At 46.2% G+C, this 20,658-nt stretch overlaps 1 protein-coding gene across 3 annotated transcripts in view; it reads left to right on the top strand.

Annotated features, from left to right (window-relative positions):
* The window catches only part of LOC141577197 (uncharacterized), a 139,488-nt gene that overhangs the window by 24,197 nt on the left and 94,633 nt on the right, over positions 1-20,658 (top strand). For all 3 annotated transcript variants that reach the window (XM_074361342.1, XM_074361341.1, XM_074361340.1), the window contains exons 14-15: positions 413-1,138; positions 14,150-14,234. The gene's annotated coding sequence lies outside the window, so the exon portion shown is untranslated. The remainder of the gene's footprint in view (positions 1-412; positions 1,139-14,149; positions 14,235-20,658) is intronic.

Below are 20,658 nucleotides of genomic sequence, written 5' to 3'. Positions count from 1 at the left end.
GCACCAAAACTCAGGCAGTATGCTCCTTTTGGGATCTGACCTTGTACCTCCCGCTCCCCGACAGCACAACACCTGGGACAGTGGAGGTAAGGCAGAGATCTTGCCTGCCTGTGTCCCAGCGTGTAAAAGGGGAATAGGTACACTTTACAAGGTAGTTCTGAGCGACAACACCTGCGGGTGCTTGGTTCCCAGAGCAAAAGGAAACCCAGCTCCGCTTGGGGGCAACGGGTGTGATCCCCGTAGGGGTCCTGCAGAGGCCTTGGGTGGAAGGCTGGGCCAGGGAGGTAAAATATGAGCTGCGGGCCTTGAAGGGTTAGAGAAGTGTGCAGAGGCAGGACTGCTGCCTTCTTCAGGATGCCCCCAGAGTTAAAACTATCTCTCTCCATCTCTGCTACTCTCCTCCACCCTCCAGATCCCTGCCTTCTCTCTGCTCCTCCTGTCCATGTCTCTCCCTCCACTTTTCCCCTTCTCCCCTCCTCCTCCCATCTTCTCCGTCCCTCGCTTCCCCACCTTCCCTCGCAGAACCCAGAGAGGATCGCTGGCCCTCCTGCGCATGCACAGTCTGTGCCAGCTGGACCGAGTGTTGGAAGCTGCATCTCCGAGCCGGGGATCGTCCCCAAAGGCTTCTCAGCTCTTTCGCCCAGTAGGACTTTGGCGCCTGCCCTGGCGCCCCGGCCACAGCTTTCCAGGGCCAAGTGTGCACCTGCCGCCTCTCGCCCCAGCCGGGCTTCCCTCAGTCCGCGGCTGGCGTCCCCTTCCCCTCTCCCGCCTGCGAGTACTCTCCTCCCGGGTTGCCTCACCTCGGCCGCCGGCCGGTCCCCGCCCCTGGGCGGGCTATGTCCCTGGCGGGCGGGTTCTGCTTACACGGACGGGGGCGGGCGGCTGGGGCTGGGGCTGGGGCTGGCCTCCGAGCGGGGATACAGCCCGCGTCCCCCACCACCGCTTTCCCTGCCCCGCGACCACGGGGCTGCCCTCCTCTCCCTTTCCCGCTCCCTTGGGACCAGCTCAGTGGTGTGGGCGTTGCTTCCCGGGCTGAGAGCCTCCGGCTGTGAACCCCAGCTTCTCCTGGTGGAGTCGGGAAAAGGGAGCGTCAGTGCTGAGCGAGCTTCCTTCTCCTCCCTTAGTGTTTCTGCCCCAGGTAAGTACCTTGAACACTTTCACGTGTTTTGTTGGCGATGCTTGATGATGTCACTGTTTTTATAGTGAGAGGGATTACAGTGTTGAAAGCAAGGCTTGTTTCAGTTAAAAATGAGCTGAAGGCATGAGGCTGTGACATCCTCCATCCTTCCCTCTCCCAGGGTGAAACGTGTGACCTTCGATCTTAAAAAGATAGTTACAGTCCCTAACTAGCCCAGCCCAGCTAGGGTGTGTTAACAGGAACAGCACCACCAGAGGCTTTGGAGACTCAGGGACATTGCAGTCCTAAAGAGCTCCTGGCAAAATTTGGTTTGTTTTGGTTTTTTTGTTCTTCTTAAATTATGGGGCAGACTAGTAGTATAGAGGGAAAAATAATTGTCAAAAAATATTTTTTCATTTAACATCTTTTTTGTGATATTGTTCACACACCATGAAGTCCACCCACTTAAATGCTACAATTCTGCAGCTTTAGCATATTCACAGTGGTGCAACCATTAATATTCCAGAACGTTTTCATCACTTCAGAAAGACCAGTGGAAATGAATGACCTATCCACCCCTTCCCAGTGCTGGTTCTAAAGAAGTTTCTTGGTTGTTCCTGACCATAAATTATCTTGTTACCCATAAAAACTCTGGTAGGAAATCTAAACAGAATTGTATTGAATCTGTCTATCAAAGCAAGAAGAATTAATGTCTTTATGGCATAAATTTCTTCTACCCATGAATATATCTCGGACCCTATATTTTCATATTTCCAGAGCCTGGCCCATGGGAAGTCCTCATTAATTGTTGGGTTTGTGAATGATGAGATTCTATATATCGTTAGTTGCAACTGAAGCCTTTCACAGAAGAGAAAATAAACTCAATGAAGCCAAGTGACTCTCTGATGGTCAGAAAGATTGACAGCCAGTGCTGGAGTGACCCAGTGGACTTGGTGTTTGTAACCAGAATTCTCCAGCACCTACAGCTAAGGGGATCAGAGTATTCTTTTATTTTTTCTAAATGGCGTTGCTTTTATTTTTACTTATTTTTTAAAATTATTTTTTATTGAAGTGTAGTCAATTTAGAATGTTAGTTTCAGATGTACAGCAGAGATTCAGTTATAACATATGCATATGTATCTACATATGTTTTAGATTATTTTTAGTACAACTCATTACAAGAAATTGAATATAGTTCCCTGTGCTATATAGTAGGTCCTTGTCATTTATTTTATATTTATTAACGTGTATCTGTTAATCCCCCTTTTCCTGCCTGCTAACCACAGTTTGCTTTCTATGTCCATGAGTCTATTTCTAGCAGCACCGTTTTTGCTAGTAATATATGCTGGTTGGCTGCTTTCAGTTTCAGTAATTCCACCTTATCTGTGGGCATTTTCCTTCTGGTGGGAATGTGTGTGTTTTGCACACGTGATATAAGAGTTGTGTATTTGGGAGAACTCCAGGCCTCGTGTAGTGCCTGGTACAGAGTGCCCACTGAGCTGATGCTTGAACTGGGAAAAAAACATAGTTAATGTTGGAATTTCCACTATGGTTGAGACTTCCAGGTTTCTATAACCTGTTTAGCCCACCTTAATGTTGGCTGCACCCATACTGGGTAATTTGGTGGAACTTCATGTTATAGTGGTGTAGAGACGGGGCCTTGTATGCTTCTTCTCTTTCCGTTTTCTAAGAGTCATTCTCCTGGGCCTTCCAGATCCTCCCCCAGAAGTGCCCAAGGCTGGCTTGGTGCTGCGCTGAGGCAATATTTGTTAATAAGGCCCTTTCCTCATCTCTTCTGAGCCTCCGTTTCCTTCTCTACACAATGAAGACTTAGACTAGAAAAGTGCTTTTCAGTTTCTTTTAAGCCATGTTTCCTTTGAGAAACAGAAAATACAAATCTCTACTCCCATTCAACATGTAGATTTTGACACATCCTCCAAGGAGTGACATAGCTCTTTGTGGAAAATTGAAGTGATTGTGATTCCAGGTGGCACAGAAAAGACTCTTCAGACATTTATTGCAGGGAGAGGGCAGTAAAGGGGCAGTATATCCCACTTTCTAGTGTGAGCACTGGAACAGGGGCTTGGGTTTATATACAGTGTCCGACGTGGCCTCTCTCTAATCTTTTTTTTTTTTTTTGCCTCCCTCTAATCTTGCACAACGTGATAAACCTCTCTCCCTCAGTTTCTTAATGTGTCAAGTTGGGGTGATAATAGTTTAAGTCTTTTGTGAAACATTATACACATAAGACATTTATTTCTCGGTAGAAACAAAACCTGCGAGAGAATCAGGGATTTCTTTAAAAAGAAAAAAAATCTTGTCCACAGCACTCTGTCTGTGTCTATTTTGAAGTTCCTTGAGGGTGAGTGTTGGGTCTAAAGTCCATCGTGGGACAGGTGGCCCATGGGTCTGTGTGCCGCAGATTGCCCCCTCCTCCCCAGTCCTCTTCCTCTCAGTCCAGGATGAAGTTCCCTAGTAGATTTACACAGAGATCTTGTGGAAATGGCTTTTCATTTTATTGTTTCACGAAGAAGGGCTGCCATCATGATCTCTGTAGTCAGCTTTTGGTGACCTGAAGGCTATGCAATTACGTTTTTCTATTTAATAAAAAGAAAAAAAATTACAAGTACAAAATTAGACCTACGGCGGTGGCAGGGGCTCTTGAAAGTGGGGACCATTAGCTTTGTTAGTTTCAGGTGCATGGGCCTCTGGCCATGAGGACACATCATCGTGCTCTGAAGTTGGAGGGACCAGTGGGCTCAGTGGGAATGTTTACTGAGTGTATCTCATGGGCTGGGCATTGACCTATTTGTACTGTGTGTTCCTTATTTGAGACAGTGAGCTCATTTAACCTCAATAGCCTCTTTAACAAATTAGACTTTTTATTTTGAGATATATTGTAGATTCCCATGTAGTTGTAAGAGATAATATGGAGAGGGCCTACGGACTTTTTGCCCAAGTTTCTTTAAAGGTTCCATCTTGCAAAGTTGGGATACAATTCAGTAATGACTCACTAACCCTTTGAGGTTTGTGTTATTGCCCTCATTTCTATTCATGATTAAACTGGGGTTAAGAGGAGCACACAGGCCTGCCCAGGTCACCCATGGTTAGTGTAGAGTCGGGTGAAACGTGGGCTTGGGATTTCCAGGCAGTACCATCATGATGCTCTGTGGCAGGGAGCAGCATTCACTTTGCTTGTTTATTCATTCATTCAGCAAACATTTATTGAGTAAACTCTGTGGGTCAGATGCTATCATAGGTTTATCTGATTCTTCAGCAGTATGGAGAATCCGGTAATGTTTCCTTCTTTTTTTTTAATCTGAGAAAATTAGCTCTGAGAGTTTATATACCCCCCAAAGGAAATATAGCACATAAATGAGGGATAGTAAATTTTTAAAAATCCTTCTTCTTATGCAGGTGGTACCATAGGTATTTTACACTTGTAAACTTCCATAATCCAGATATATTCTTGTAAGGCAAGGATTTTTTTTTAATTGAAATATACTCATGTTTACAATATTGTGTCAATTGCAAGGTGTTTTATTTTTTCTTGAATTTGGAATTCAAAAAATATTTTTTGAGGGGATAAAATAGGTTTATTTATTTGTTTCATTATTTTTAAAATGAGGTACTGAGGATTCAACCCAGGACCTCATACATGCTAAGCATGTGCTCTACCACTGAACTGTACTCTCCTCCCCAAAGAAAGTTTTCTTATCAAGTATTCTGCAGCTAAAGAGTTCAAATAAATTGGAGTTGAAATCCAGGACTTTTGATCCTACTGTGTTTCTTTGCATTATATCCTGCTGAGGGGTGTGGAAGCAGTTCCTTTTTTCATTCCTTTATTCAGCAGTTTTGAGCACTGACTTTGCATCAGGGCATGGCTAGGTGCTTGGAAACAGAAAAAAAGAAATGACCCTTTTCTGCAGAGGGCGGAAGCCTAGACCAAAAGCTGCGTAATGTGATCCGAGCTGCGGTAGCCATGTGCAGACGCTGAGGACAAACTGTACCCCCGGCTTTGCTTGGGCTTCCCCTGCCTTCTGACTGGTACACACCAGGTCACCGCAACCCAGTGAGGCCCGCAGCCCGCAGCACAGTATGTACCTCGGTCTCCTCTTCCCTCTCGTCAGGGCCTGCAACATGAACATCCCTGACTACGTGCAGTGTGCTGAGGACCACCAGACTCTCCCCGTGGTGGTCCAACCCGTGGGGATCATCTCAGAGCAGAATTTGTTGTGCATCTATAAGCAAATCTCCTTGGTGAGGCAGATCAGCCCGTGCGGCTGGCAGTGGGCAACCTGTATCCACTACAGTCACCACTATGCGCCCGAGAATGGGTGGAGCGACTTCCAGACCCACCGCAAGGTCGTGGGCCTTGTCATCATTACCGACTGCCTCTTGGCCAAGACCTTCGAGAAGCTCCACGTGCAGAAGAGGTGTATGGCACCACGCTTTATGACTCTCGGCTCTTTGTCTTTGTGCTGCATGGGGAGGTGGCCGAGCAGCCGCGCACCGACGTGGCCTTCAATTTACGAGGACTGCAGGGTGGTGGAGAAGAGGATCGAGGACTTCACTGAGTCTCTCTTCATCATGATCAAGTCCAAGTGGCTGGACAGTGCTTCCGACAAGTCTGGGGACAAGATCCTCCTGCTCTACATCCTGTTTGAGAAGGAGGACTTCGTGGGACTGGACACAGAGAGCAGGAAAGTCTACCTGGATGCCCGGCCACCCTGGCTATATGAAGGGTTGCTTCCCTACATCCAGAAAGGGATCAGCAAGGAGGAGGGCTGTCTTGTAGCCAAGGCGTGAGGGAGGAGCAACCCGCCGGTTTTCAGACGTTTAAAAGTGAATCCGCCTTTGTTTCAGAGAGATTCTTTTAGGGTTATTATGGACACTTACTCCCGCTTTTCAGCCAATTCCCCTGGTGTGACCCCTGGAGTTGCTGTCCAATAGAGTAGCCAAAGCCACTGATGCTAGGAGAGCTGGGGAGGAGGCTGCTCTGAGCTGAGATGTGCTCTAGGTCAAATGCACATCAGACGCTGAGACTTGTCTAGTAAAAAGAATGTAAACTATCTTGTTACTTTCTTTATTGATTACATGTCAAAATGAGAGTATTTTACATACTGTAGAATAAGTAAGATATGTTCTTAAAATCAGTTTCTAGGGTTTTTTTTGGGGGGGTTACCTCTTTAAATGTGGCAACTGGGAAACTTTCTTTACACGGCTCACATTTCATTCCTGTTGGACAGCCTCTCCTGGGACAGTCTCATCCCTTTGCTTATAGATGTCATGCTGAATCCTTAGATGCAGAATGAGGCGCTGGTTGACCTGGGGGTGGAGCCAGTGTCTCCTGCTTCCCAGGTCCAGCACCTGCACGACTCAGGCCCTCTCTCCCTGCCTGACAACCACCATGCCAATTAAGGACAACAGAAACACTGCCAGGGGCTTCCAAATGAGCTCCTTACGCAGGGAAAGGCGTGTCACGGAGTATGGGGCACAGCAGGGAAAGATTCGTCCTCACTTTATCCCTGTGATTAAGTCAACGGACCCACTTTGCCTTGGAAGTTCAGACGAGCTCTTCTGGGCTGCCTAACCCCCATCTTCTGCTCTGTTTCCCTGTGTATCTATCGAGATGTCCCTTGGGCAAAGAGGGTGAAATACCTTTGCCGGGAGGTGGTCCCCCTTTGCTGGGGAGATTGTGAGAATCTGTGTCCCCCCGGCCTACGGCCTCGGGCCTTGACTCTGGAGAGGGCTCATGGCGGTCCCACAGGTGACGGTCGGAGGACCTGGCACGTGCTGCCGGGCCCATTGTGGAGGAGGTGTTCTGCGATTATCTGTGAGTCTAAAATCAGATTCTACTTTCTGGTTGTTGGTAAGTTGGAGGAGAAGATGCCAGAGAATTGATAAAAAGATAGTCCAGACCAGTCCTGTGAGTGACAGGCACAGGGGACCCGAGTCCCACCTGCTTGTGGTGCCTGGCGGGCTCTGGATGAATTTTCACTTCCTCCCTGGACATACCTCTATGGCTTAAGGAAGGGGCGAGGCATGTCGTGGCCATGACCTGTACTTGTCCTCGCAGGGCCCTGTGATCTACACGGCTTTCTCCCCTTCTGCTTCTTGTAGATGAGTTGGCAGATGTAGTGGTCTGGGCAAAGCTGAGAGCACAGTTGCCAGCACCGTGCCACTCCCAGGCTGGCTCCATTCCCGTCACCTGTCACCTCCTGCTCAGTCCCCAGGTGTCAGTCAATGTAGGTGCATCGGTGCAACGTAAGCAGGGACCACCATCTACCCCTGCACAGAATGGTGGGTGAGCAGTGGAAGCCTGGAACCCTGCCTCAGCCCCCTGGCCAGTGCCTCCTCTTTTGTCACAGGAGGCACTGGTGACATGTTTGCTCAGCAACTGCTTTGCTCTGAGTCTGCAGACCCACCAGAGAATGCCAGCTTGTCTTTGCTTTTTGAAGTGTGTCCTTGGGATTTGGCGGAGTAGCTGGTTGTGTGCTTAGCCCATAGTGGTTGACACAGTCACCATTGTTTACCCAGAACCTCGTGTACCAGGCATGGCTCTCGGCATCAAAATACAGCAGTGCATTAAACCTCCCTCCTGGTGGGTCTGTCTGTTTTGGTACCGTAAGGGCTCAGCCAGCATCTGAACGTCAGTGAGATAACGCGGCCAGTGAGCTCGGGTCAAGTACGCTCTCCTCCAGTCACTTTTACTCCATTGTAGCTTTTACTATTACACAGTCATTACTTTTTTAAACAATGCTTTCGTGCAGGAACAGAGCCTAATTCTCTCCAGTTACTCTTGGTGGGAGTGAGTAAAATTGTCCAGCTTGAAATGCGACCACATTTTGTAGCTCAAAAGCTAGGTGAAGTTTAGGTTTGGGGCGCTGACCACGTTGGGGTCCCCCGGCAGCGCTCCTCGCCTTAGGCCCCTGCCTTCCCTGGAACAATAGGTGAGGGTGGGTCTAACCTCCCCTCGTCCCTGTCTTCACCAAACTCACGTAAATTCTTGTAATTTCTCTCAGTTATTTTTGTTCTCATGTGTTTCTAATTTTCGCTGTTCCTTTTTTCCTTTTTCTAATTCCCTTTCTATCTTGTACCGCCCTGTGAGCATGTTGTTGCGTCAGAAAAGTGGACTGTGCACACCCTGCATTGGAAATAGCCAGATTGTCCTCCGTTTGTCCCCATCGCTTTAAAAAGCAAAAACCTTAACAGTTGCCTTGATCCATATATTATCCTAGTCATCTTTTTATTTTCTAGTTTTTTGGAATTTTTGCTTTGTTAGCACATCACCCACTGGTGTTTGATACCTGTTAAAATCCTTGCTTTGAGGAATCAGTTTGGTCCTCCTTATGTTTGGTGACAAATGCGCCCTTATTAAATTTGTTTGATTGTTTTGAAGAAGCGAGATGCGAATTGAATTAGGCGGCTGCTGAGGGATTTTTTTCATGGAGTATTTAAACTTGGAAAGTCAAAATCTGCAGCATCTTCCTTGATTCTGGCTTTCACACAAACGTGCTTGGCACGCGGTTCCGGGCTGTCGCTGTGTGACGTGCGTGACGGAGCTTCCTGGCCGGTGGTCACTGGTGAGAAAGTGGCAGGCTCGGAGATGAGCAGCTGCAGGGGATGCTGTTGAAGGAAGCAGTCACCGGATTTTTGTTTTTCGGTTTTTGTTTTTGCATTCACCTTCCCCGTGCCATTTACTTTACTTTGCCTTCATAGAGAGGCAGGAGCGGGTCTAAACTCCATGCCACTCTTATTTTTCCTTTACGAGGCTGGTTTTTCTGAGTATCAGAACAACATGGCCTTCTCCTAAGTAGCTGGCTCACTTGGATCTTTTGGACATAGGGACCACTGAAGGGGACTGTAGCTTCCTCTCTTCTCCAGCCAGTGGGCATTCAGAGCAGGGTCTGTGGTTTGCTTCAGCAGCCATGCAGGCCTCCCTGCACCAGCCTTTACTATTAACCCATGTTGGCAGTAAATAGCTGACTCCGTGTCTGTTGCAGCTGACGTCGACCACTGACGGCCGTGTCGTTAGTTTGCGGTAGTGTGTCTCCAGCACCCTAGTCAGCTGTGAAGTGACCTTGCATTCACTCCCACACCCTGGTTCATCTCACCCGGGGGAAGGGATTGGCCACCACCGTCATGCTGGCCATGAGAACTTGTTTCTCCTTTCATGCCCTGGTCCAATTGTGGACACTTCATCCTTCACTGAATTGGTCTCGCTTGAGACAGGCCAGACGTTCTGAAAGAGCCCATCACTTTCTGGGGGGGGTACAGAACAGAAGAATCGCATGTAGGAGTCTAGGCTATCTGGGTTGGCAAATGCAGGCTGGGATCTGTGAAGGCTGGGCTGTGCCCTGAACACAGGCCTTTCCCGTGGCTCCCGAGAGCCCAGGGGTCGGAGTGAGAACAGCCTTGCCTGGGTTCCCCCATCCTCATCTGCTCATTGGCAGTTGTGTCTGCTAATTAGGAGCTCCCCCACACCTCGGGCCCTTCAAATCTCAGACCACGGGAGAAACTTGAGTCCCTTCTCCTGGGCCTCCTTTGTGAGAATCCAGTGCCTTCTGAGGTGACCAGAGGCACGAGATGCCTCCCCCTCCAGGGAGCTCTCTTCGGAGGACTGTGATGCACTGCACCTTGCTGTGAGCTTGTGGGGTTCCATCCGTGGTCCTTGCAGAACCAGACTTGAGACTGGCTTAGCAATAGAAATGACAAGACTGATTCCAGGGCAGGGCAGGGGGGAGGAACATGGGAAATTGAATGTGACCTCAAACACCTAGGTGGGTTCTGGGTCTGTTACTAAATTCGGGAGCCTGGGAGGTACCTGCCAGGAATCGAACTCTAGAGTAAATGGTGGACATGAGGCATTTTTAAGATTCCATTTGTCATCCAAGTTAGGACTTCAAAGAGGCACTCGGGTCTATGGCCCTGGGGCTCAGGTGAAGGAGCCGGACTAGAGATACACGTTGGGAGTCGTCATTCTTAGCTGGTGTTCACAGCCGTGCAGGTGGATGAGCTCATCTCGAGAGGTGCAGACTGAGGCTGAGGCGGGGCAGGGCTGTGCCTTGGTTGGAGGAAAGCCCAGACCATGCAGCTTTGGTGTGTCAGTCAGTGGCGTTTGGGATTTTCAGAGCAATGGCATTTATCCTTAAGGGTCTTGGGGTGGGCAGGGCCACCCAGGAAGAAATCTGAAGGGAGGGTTGTGGCCACGCGTGCGCGTCTGGGGATGATGCAGAGGCTGCATGTTCCAGGAGGGGAACCTCCTAGGTAGCTGGAGTCGGAGTGGGGAGTGGGGAGAAGGTAGTCACACTCACCTGTGAGGGAGGGACAGACGCCTAGGGAGTCTCCACCCTAGCGGACTCTCTTTCCCACGAACAAAAGGCCAGCAGACAGAAGATTTGAGGTGAGAAGGGATGGGCGATGGGAGAGAAGCCAAAGTGGAGAATGGTGGTTGGACAGTTCTGGAATAGTCTCCCTGCAAAATAGAGTTAAAACAACCCAGACTCTTAAGAACATTGATAGTGACTTTGGAGGAGATAGTTCTTTTTCTGGCCTCCTAAGGGTAAGGCATGTATCCGGGGATACACAGAAGAATCGAGCAGTCTGGTCTGGGGGCTTGACCCTTACCAGGGGGAACAGGGCAAGTTTAAAGGGGGAGAAGGGCAGCGGAGGGAAACTAGCCAGGTCTCGTGTCAGGTAGCAGTCGGCCTCACTACTTGCGTGTTGCATTCACATCCGTGCCTCCCAGGTGGGCGGTGGCAGCCCCCTTTTGCAGATTGGGAAGCCTTCTCAGAGGGGTTAAGGGATTGGTCCGTTTAGCGGCTAGTAAATGCTGTAGCAGGATTCAAGCAGGGCCTTGTCAGACTTCAAGGGCATGTTGTCTACTAATTCCGGTACCTCCCTGTTGTACCTGGATTGGTGAATTGGGTCAGTATTGGAGCCTTTCACAAAAAGTACGATTTAAGTGCCTCAGGACTGTTTCACAAAGCTCAGTGTTCTTTAATGGTTCAGAAGCACCGCAGTGCTTTTCGCCCCACAGAGGTAAGGTCTTACTCTTTTGACGATGACGTGGTTGCAAATGACGTACAGGTGCAAAACCAGACTTAGCAGCTTCTGAAGGGAAACTCTCCAGTTCTCCCTTGATAGGCTTTCTTCCACGGGATGTAACCTGCTGCAGCGTAGGTCTGAGCTTTCCGTATGGAGTGAGGGTTTGATATCCAAAGTTAGCAAAGAAGGGTCAGATGGAGAAAATCGACGTTAACAATTTATTTTGGGGTTTCATTAGACAAGATGCACTATCGCTTAATGGCCCATATAACGTATGTAATTGAGTACAGATCATTGCATTCCTTACTTTCTAATTAGAGCTGTCTTGCATCGTAAGGTTGTCTGCTTTGGAACTTCAGCTCAGCCAGTAGGGCACCTGTCAGTGTGTTGGTGTGATTGCATTTACACAGTGCATGTAATCTGGGCTTCCTCAGCCCCAAACACTCCAGTGCAGAATCATAGGCTGTAGCCATCACTTAGTTATACAAATACTTCTACAACTATATGATACAAAAAGAGAGAGAGAGAGAGAGAGATTGCCTTTATCAAAGTTCCTTTGATTTTAACTGCAAACTGTTGTTGAGCAGCTGTGGTTTCCTTTGGATATGAATATGTACATTTCTTTGCATGTAACTTGGATTTTAGACTAGAACACCAACCTCTTGCTTTCCATGAGCCACAAAAATCATAGCCAAATGACATACGTATTAAACATTTTATTCTTTTCTTCTGAGACAGAATCCTTGAATTTGGGGACTTGGGCTGTGATTTTGCTTTTTGCTCTTCCCACCCCTCTTATCATCTCACTCCTTTTTCCCACGTGGCCTCCAAGATTTCATGGTCTCAGAGGAGCAGGTGGACAAACACCAGTAGTTCGCCAAGCAGTCCTGCTGTAGAGGGAGCCCAGCCAATAGCTAAAGGACATCATCAGAGAGGTCTTCCTTGAAGAAATGGGCTCCACATTCAGTTATGAGGACAGAGTAAGAGTCAGCCAGGAGAAGGAATCAAGAGGGTGACTCAGGTGGCAGGAGCAGCCCGGGTAGAGGCCTGGAGGCTTGTGGGGTGGGGACTCGGTGAGAGTGCACTGTGTGGTCCAGGGTGGAGGGTGCCCCTGCTTGGGAGGACCCTGGAGTGGGCCTAGTGATGGAGGGCTTTGGAGGAGCTTGGTTTTTTACTAGAATTGACACAGAAGAGGCAGTGAAGGGTGTCAGCAGAAAGTGACCCTCAGGAGAGGTACTCCTGGTTTTGCTTCTGATGTTCTACAGAAAGAAGGGGTCGGGGTGGGCGAGAGCAGCTCTGCCCGTCCCTTTGAGACCAACCCCTTCATTCATTTATTCATAACACATGCAATTCTGAGTGTCCAGGGGAGAAAGGGTGGACTCACAGTAGTAAGCAAAATGTATTGCTTCTTGAGAGCTTAGCATTGTCAGAAGTTGTCTTAGCGTAGAATGTTCTAGGAACACAGCAGGGGCACCTAACCCAAAGTGTAGAGGTTCGAGGGAAGGAAGGCTCCCTTGACAAACCGTCAAAATGAGCTTGGAGGCAAGTGGGAAGTAGCAGCAGGTCAGGGGGCGACTGAGGTCATTGGGGACCTGGGTACAGAGGTGAGGCTGGGCGAGCAGCGTCGGAGGTGGGGCTAGAACACTACCAGGGAGCCTCTGAAGGGTTTGAAGTGGGGGTGATGTAATCAAATTTGTGCTTTGGAAATGCTGTCCTGGCTCTGTGTGTGTGTGTGTGTGTGTGTGTGTGTGTGTGTGAAGCAGGGAAGAGGGGTAGAGTGCCACCAACTGGGAGGGCCATTAGAAGACCATTGACAGGCTGGGGGGCCACCAGTGGGAGAGGGGCGTCGGGGCTGCTTGGGGACGGCAGGGGCAGTGTGGATGCCGGATTTCCTCATGGGGAGGGCTTATTAACGGGGACCCCCTAGCGGCACCTTGTGGCTGGAAGAAAACGGATGCAGCCAGGTGGACTTTTCTCTTCTTCCCTGCCTTGTGTGATGCTCTTAGCTCAGCCAACATTTGGAACAGAAGAGCTAAGTTTCAGGGTAGCCCAGGACATTGTTGAGCTCGTTCGAGTGAGATCTGATAGGATTTAGGCTTGTGTTGAGATCTGCATGTTCACTTAGCTAGAAACGTCCCGTCTTTTGGATTTCCATAGGGGTATTTATTCTTGATAAAGATTGCTTTCTTGGTGAGAGGAAATTGAATACAGCTGCTGTCTTTCTCAAAAAAAATCTTATCTTTTAAGAAATTTAATATTCAAAAGAATAGCAAAATTTAAAAATGATAAAGTAAGGCTTTGGTGTACTTTCTTTGGTTTCTGAGTTAATGTAGAGTTAGAGCCTTTGCATTACTTAAATAACACATCCTTGTCAGTATTTAAAGAGCTGTTAGTGAGCGCCCCAGGCCCCACTTCTCAAAGCATCATTAAAACTTGCTCTGAAATAGTGAAGTCATAAAAGTCTTGTTGGCAGAAGCCAAATACTTGGTTTATAATTTGCAGCATAGCAACCTTTATAAAATAATAATAGGTTCAAAATTAAGAAAGTGGAAGATAATTGATTTTTTTAAAGCTGAAACATAATCTTTCTTGTGTTAATGTTGCAACTGGAAATTTCGAAAAGACAAATCCTACTGTAATATCATCTACGTGGAATACATATATGTCTATCACGTTTGCAATGTAACTGAGCAGTGGTTTTTGAAGTCAGGACCATTCCAGCTGAGTTACTGGCATTGATGGTTGCTGGTTTTCAATGGAAGACCCTAAATTTGCCTTCTTAGCTTTATTCTTTTCTTTTCTGTTCTCTCTCTCTCTCTCTTTTTTTTTTTTTTTTTTTTGTAGTGAGAGGTCTCAGTAGTGCTTTGCCAGCATGATTTTGGGGCAATTTGGGGGCAGATATCGTGCACAAGCAGTGAGATATTTCCATGCATTTTACTTTCCGTACATCACCATGGAACATGTGGGGGTTTGTGCCTGCAGGCCGGGATGCTGCAGGACTCCCTGGTCCATCACCGTTATGTCTTGGAGCTGCTCCATTCAGTGAATGACTTTCTGTGGCTTGGAGGTAAGGTGATCTGATGCAGATGATCAGATGTGTAACTAAATACTGTTACTTGAAATAGAAAACCTATCAAAAATGGCTCTAAAATACAGGATGAGGGAGGAGAATTGGCTGAGCTGCTTGCATGGGGAGTATTCTCAGGTGACTCCCTCATTGTGTCTCCTGTCACTCCCCCCCCCAGCCCTGCACGGCAGTCATGGTGAAGCAAGCATGCACTTTCTCAGAAACGCGCTTAATTTCCTTGTGCCTCTGTTTGTTGGCTTTTTATTTTTTTTTTTGAAAGCACATCTTGCCCTTTGCTTAAATGCCATCCCTGCCTAGTCACCTCTTATACTCATTCTTCTGGACCTCGTCCATACATAGCTGCTGAATGGATGAACAGAATGTAGTTTCTCCATGTAGTGGAACATTATTCAGACATAAGAGTGAATAAAAAAGAAAAAATAAATAAAGTGCAATATGAAAAAGGCCACCTGCTCTGGGAAGTCCACACTGACTGCTCAACCCGCCCTTTTCCCTTTGAAACCCAATCACTTATGCTCCTCTCTACTCTTTTTGATAGTACTTACCACCTTCTAATAAACTTTAACACTTTCAAAAAAAAAAAAAAAGAGAGATGCTGATACCACTTCAACATGGACGAGCCTTGATAACAGCACGTTAAGTGAAAGGAACCAGACACAAGCGGCAACATATTGTTGAATTCAGTGATCTGAAATGCCCAGAAAAGACACATGCAGAGGCAGAGAGCAGGTGATGGTTGCAAGGGGTTGGGTGGAGGGGGTGGGGGAGTGATTGCTAGTGGCAGGGGTGTTCTTCTAGGATGATGAAGTGTTCTGGAAATAGATGGTGGTGAGGGCTGCACAACCGTGAGTGTGCAGAAGACTGCTGAGCGCTGTCTGTGGGAGTGCCTGTGGTTGGGGGCGGCTTTATTTTGTTCTCATCCGTGAAGAGTCATCTTGTGCTGAGGCCATTCTACTCCTGTGAGTGGTGAGGGTCAGAGACTTTGTAGAGTCATGTGTTATTTTCCCACTTGCTGAGTGTAGGCAAAAAAGGTTTAAGCCTGAGAAAGTGCTCCATCTGCAGAAACGTCTTTTAGTTATGCATGGTGTAAAAATCTTGAGAGCTTTTTAATCGTTGAGGACAGCCTGTGGGTGGGAAACAGCCCGTGCATCCTGGGTGAGTCCCGGAAGAGCTGCGCTTCCCTCCCTGACACGGGTGGGGATTTCACCCCCGTTCAGGCAGTGAAGGGCCCAGACCCGAAAGCAGAGTTGACAGTCGTGAATATTTAAATGTATCCGCTGCTTCATCTTGGATATTAATTTTAAGCTGAGTCAGTTTGTGGCGGCAGCCTAATCCTACATCAGGAATCTATAGTATCTGCTCTTTGAGGTGAAGACCTGACAGACTTGATTATTTAACAGTCTCCGTTGAATTGATATCTCAGATTCCTTTTGTCAATAATAGAACAGCAGAATTTTAGACGTCCATTATTGCCGATGTGACCTGGAGCAGGTTTTGTCTCTGTGCCTCAGTGGCCTTATTTTCGGGTGGGGAAGATGATAACAGTGCTTCCCTCAGAGGGTCTGGTGAGGGGGGAGTGAGAAGCACAAATGGAGGACTTACACGTGATGCTCATGAATGACCGAATTTAGTGCTCCCAGCCTGGTGAGGCCTCAGGGGCAGAGATGGCAGAACAGACCATTCGTAGCCGGAGCTCGATACGTGTTGGCAGCTGTTATGATCAGGATCACCCCTGTGGGTTATCAGGCAGTTTTAAGACTTGGTAATATGAATTCATGAATAATGTTAAAAGATTAGAAAACTCAGATCCGGTTTACATAGTTCTCAAGATTTCCTGTGAGAAATGGATATTTTTTTCCCCATCTTAAATCTGAGTTGATTCTCTAAAAAAATTTTGTATTCCTCCACCTTTTTGATTTAATTCTCCATTTCTTAAAAAAGAAGTTTTTAAATGGAGTTACTGGTGTCTGAACTGAGGGCCGCATGCATGCTGAGCACATATTCTCTCAAGTGAGGTATAATCTCTCCCCTGATTTTTTTTAAACTTTACTTTCTTTGTATGCAGAGGTTAGTGACCTCTAATTCTTTTTCTGGAGACTTGTCCATGAACCTGTAAATCTATAATTAGTGGACAAAATTTGATTTATTAAAAAAATCAATGGAACATTCTGCAATCCATTCAAAAGGAAATGCTCATTGACATAAAATGTTTCTCCTTTATGGTGATTTCTAATTTTTGGTCTGCCTTAACTTATTAAAAGTATTCCTCATCATCATAATGACCAAGCTTGCTCTGAGTGGGCACTTACCTATGGCTAAAATGCTTTCCTCATGTTTTACTTCATTGCAGGTGTTTAAGGGTAGGTATCAGTGTCTCCTTTTCTGCAGCTGAGGGGTTGAGAGATGGGGCAGCTTGTCCCAAATCTCACGCAGCTGGCGCTGGCAGGCTCAGGGCTGGAACCCAGGCTGCACAGGATGCATTCTCAATGGCTACTCTGATCAGCCCCAAGTTGAGTGTTTTCCCAAACTCCTGTGAGTCCATAAATGACCGATTTTAGCGATCTCAGCTTCATGAAGCCTTCAAAGGAGAGACACCAGTGAGAATGTTAGACAGAGTGGCATAAATTAAAATTGTACATTTTCACAAATGTTGCTTTCTCAGGCAATGAGTTAAAAACTTTATATTTTTTTATTTTAGTGCTCTGTAAACACTAAAAACAAAACATTAAAAATGATTATAGTGCAAAATAGGAGTGGGCTTTGAAAGTCCAACCATTGCTAATGATGTTGCTTGCTTTTCTCTAGTGGTGCTTATTGACAGAAAAATTTACAAAGACTGAATTGGTTCTATGTAGTCTTAGTATGGAGGAAAGTTTTGTCAGTGAATATTGTAAGTAAAATCTTTACTCTTTTCTTTCCTGATGATGAATATGTAAGTTGTTTTCATGGCTTAAGTACATTTCCTCATTTGTGAAATTTGAGTGATGCCCTTTACCTTGTTTGACAGTGTGATGTGTACGCCTTGTATATGTAGCACCCAAGAGCTGCTTAGTAAAAATATGCTGTCACAAGGACAGATAGTTTAGAAGGATCAACTCTGAATACTAAAGAGGGTGGCTTGTTTCTGATGCATATTCAATATGCATATTTATGAATATATGAATATGGCTTAAAGTAATAAGTATTCAGGGTTTTGTGTGTGTGTGTGCAGTATGAAGTTTTAATGAAATCTTTATCATTCTAGTGAGACAGGGACTAGTTAAATCACCTTAAGCAGACAGCCTTGAATATTATTTACACAGAATGTGTGTTGTTACAACTCAGAATTCATGTTGCCGTGTAACCATCCACTCAGACATTTAAATTCGTAGGATTCTGACCAGAACCATTAAGTTTAGAAAAATCTACATTGATCATTTTCAGGGAATAAGCTTCTCTCTTTTGTGATTAAAGAAAAATTTGATTTATTTTTCTGCACTCTTAATAGGTTTTAAAATATCAAAACATTGATTTGACATGTCACTGTTTTTAATAGAATAAATCTCATGATGTTTTAATGTGCAAATAAATGTTTTTGAATTTCAATACACTTGTATGATTTCCTGGCTCTTTGAGAAGTATTTTGCAAGATACCTAGATTAATTACTGTTGGAAAAATACAGACGTGACTTTTATGAATATAGGCCTAGTACAGATCTGTTGGTTTTTGCTACAGTGCAAGACATGAGGCCTAGGAGAGATTTGCTGCTGATTGCCAGGAGGACAGATCCCAGATCTCAGTCTCCCCTCCTGTAAAATGAAGTGGCTGGACTGGATTCTTTCCTCTACTAAGAAGTTTCCATGAGCCTGTGTCTTTTGTTTATATTCAGGAGTATTAGCAATGTCAGGGAGGTGAATACACCTCCCTTCCCCGAAGCAAAGTGCAGTATGTGCTACATAAGATTTTAGTTATCTGATTCTTCTTTCTGATCCAACAGGCAATTTTTGTGTTGCATCTTTCCCAGCAACCTGGAAGGTGTTTTTAGCCATAGGTGGTGCTGTTGCACCTTCTAACAGTCTTAATATTCCTTTTGCAAAAGAAGGTTTAACAAATGTTATTTTGTTTTAATTCCGTTGCTTAGTGCTTCAGAATAGCACAATGTCCATTATGTCTGTCTACCTGGAAAAATTATTCTGCTTATGTCTTAGACTTATTCTGTCATCTCGCTGTGAACACTTCAGACTTGCTGTGCAAACAATGACAAAATCGGTCTTTTCTTCCAGTGTTAGCAACTAGTGAGCCGGAATTTTATAAAGCAGCTAAGGACGGCCTCTGGAGCACCTTAAAGCTGAAAAGTGTACTGAGTTCCCTGAGTATTGACCCAGCAGCTGTGTGTCATTTGTTGGGAGGTGATTTTGTACATATAAGAAGGGGTGTAGTTTTTTGACTTGAGTTTGGGTGCACGTGCTGCCACTGAGCCACGTGAGCCTGAGTCAGTTTGCTCTGAGTTTTTCCCTCGTCTGTGAGATGGGGACGCTCATATCTGCTTTGCAGAATTGTGAGAATTAGAAATTATGTAAAGTGTTTAGCACAGTGGGAATGGCAAAGGGCTCATAAAGTTTAGCTCCTGTTTTGTATGAAGCCATCATTTTACAGTCTTTGGCAGTTACTAAGAAACCGGAAAATAAGAAAAGCTGGTTTTATGCTGAAAGATATTTGAGGAGGTTCCTTAGTTCCTATACCCATAATTTAGCATCAGCAGGGTCAGGACCGTTACACAGTCGCCCTGAACCAATGTTAAGCCACAGAATTTTTTGTTACTTCATACATATTGGGGCTTAAGGGGACCCAATACCTATACACATGTTTTCTCCAGCAGCCAACTGAGAGATGACACAGAAGAACAGAGAGGCGATAAATGTCTCCTGTATTACTGATGAAGCCACGTTCTCCATGAACTTCAGGGCTGTGGGAAATTGCGTGTCATGATACTGTGCCCCAGAACTAGAGACTCATGCAGTCCCAGTTAGCTCTGGGCCACAGTGAGCCTTCCCTTAAGAGGATCTGCCCCATCATGCACAGGGCTGCCCTGTCATGTAGCTGAGCATCCCGGGTGCTTCCCAAGGGTGGCCAACACTGGAGGGAAAGGAAAGGTTTCATATGCCCTGCTTGTCGATCCGGACTCACACCTCAATCTGTTAGTGTAAGGAGGGCTAGCCGTTGTCAAGGGGTCAGGGGTGTGAAGGGACAAACACTCTCCATGGACCAGATTGTGGAGGAGGCATCCCTTCCCTCAGTTTAAACAGGTGGTGGGATGCAACAGAAGGGTGCTCCCCAAGGGTTTATAAGAGGGGAAATAAGGATTTCCTTTGGGACTCTGACTAGCCATGAAACACAGAAGATGATTAGAAGGGAGATTTGTAAATCACTTTCTTATTAAATTCACATTTGTTGAGCACCAAAAATGTGCTACATTCTTTTCTGAGCGTTTTAAAGAAATGAATCCTTCAATCTTCACAACAAATGAGTAAGGAAGGTTTGATAGTTATCCCAGGTTTACAATGTGGAAATTGAGGCACGGAGAGAGTAAGTAAGTTGGCCAAAGTCACAGAGCTAGTAAGTGACAGAGCTGGTATTTAAACCCTGGCTGTCTGGTTTCCAGGCTCCCAGGGATGGGCTTTGGGTGTTTAGAGGTATCTGCATCCCTGGATCTCTGTACCTCTGTGCATCACTTAGCCCAGAAATGACAGGGAAAGGAGCGTTACACAGCTGCTCACAGTCGTGTCTCAGCCACTGTCCACGGACAGTGTACCTTGATTGGCATTAAATGTCTTCTGGGCAGCAGATCTGTTCGTAAAACAGAAATTTAGTCCATTGAGTTAATCTAGAAACCCTACCTGCTCTGCTTCTGTACACTCTTGTCATGTGACTGCCTGCCTGTGATTGGGCTGTTGAGGAGAATCTGTACTCATGGTTGAACTCTGATATTTCAGTCTGGTTTGTAGTTTCACATCTCCTGTTACATTAATAAATTCAATTTCTGGTTTTCTTGCATCAGTCTCTCATGAGTTTGGTTAATGTGAAACCAGTCCATGGGAGCCCAGTGGTGCTGACGGTATAATTTCTGAGCACGTTGTGGCACTTCTACCTGTGCGGACCTGCGTGGAAGATTTCTGCACAGCAATGACCCAGGCACTCAGCTATAAATGCTGGGCGTGCTTGCTGTTAGATTGTACATTATTCCCAAAACAGGGACCTGGCTGATCTGGTGGTCTGCTTTGTAATGAAGATATCTAAAGAAATTATATTGTTCCCCTCTCCCCATGTCTCCCATAAAGGTAAACTAAGCCTTTTTACTCATTGCGGATTCTACAATCTCTGCCTCATCCCGTCTTTCACGAAGTTCCTCCTTACTATCACACA

This window comes from Camelus bactrianus, chromosome 3 (assembly GCF_048773025.1).
Source record: "Camelus bactrianus isolate YW-2024 breed Bactrian camel chromosome 3, ASM4877302v1, whole genome shotgun sequence".
Classification (NCBI taxonomy): Eukaryota; Metazoa; Chordata; class Mammalia; order Artiodactyla; family Camelidae; genus Camelus; species Camelus bactrianus.
This window is presented reverse-complemented; position numbering and strand designations above follow the sequence as displayed.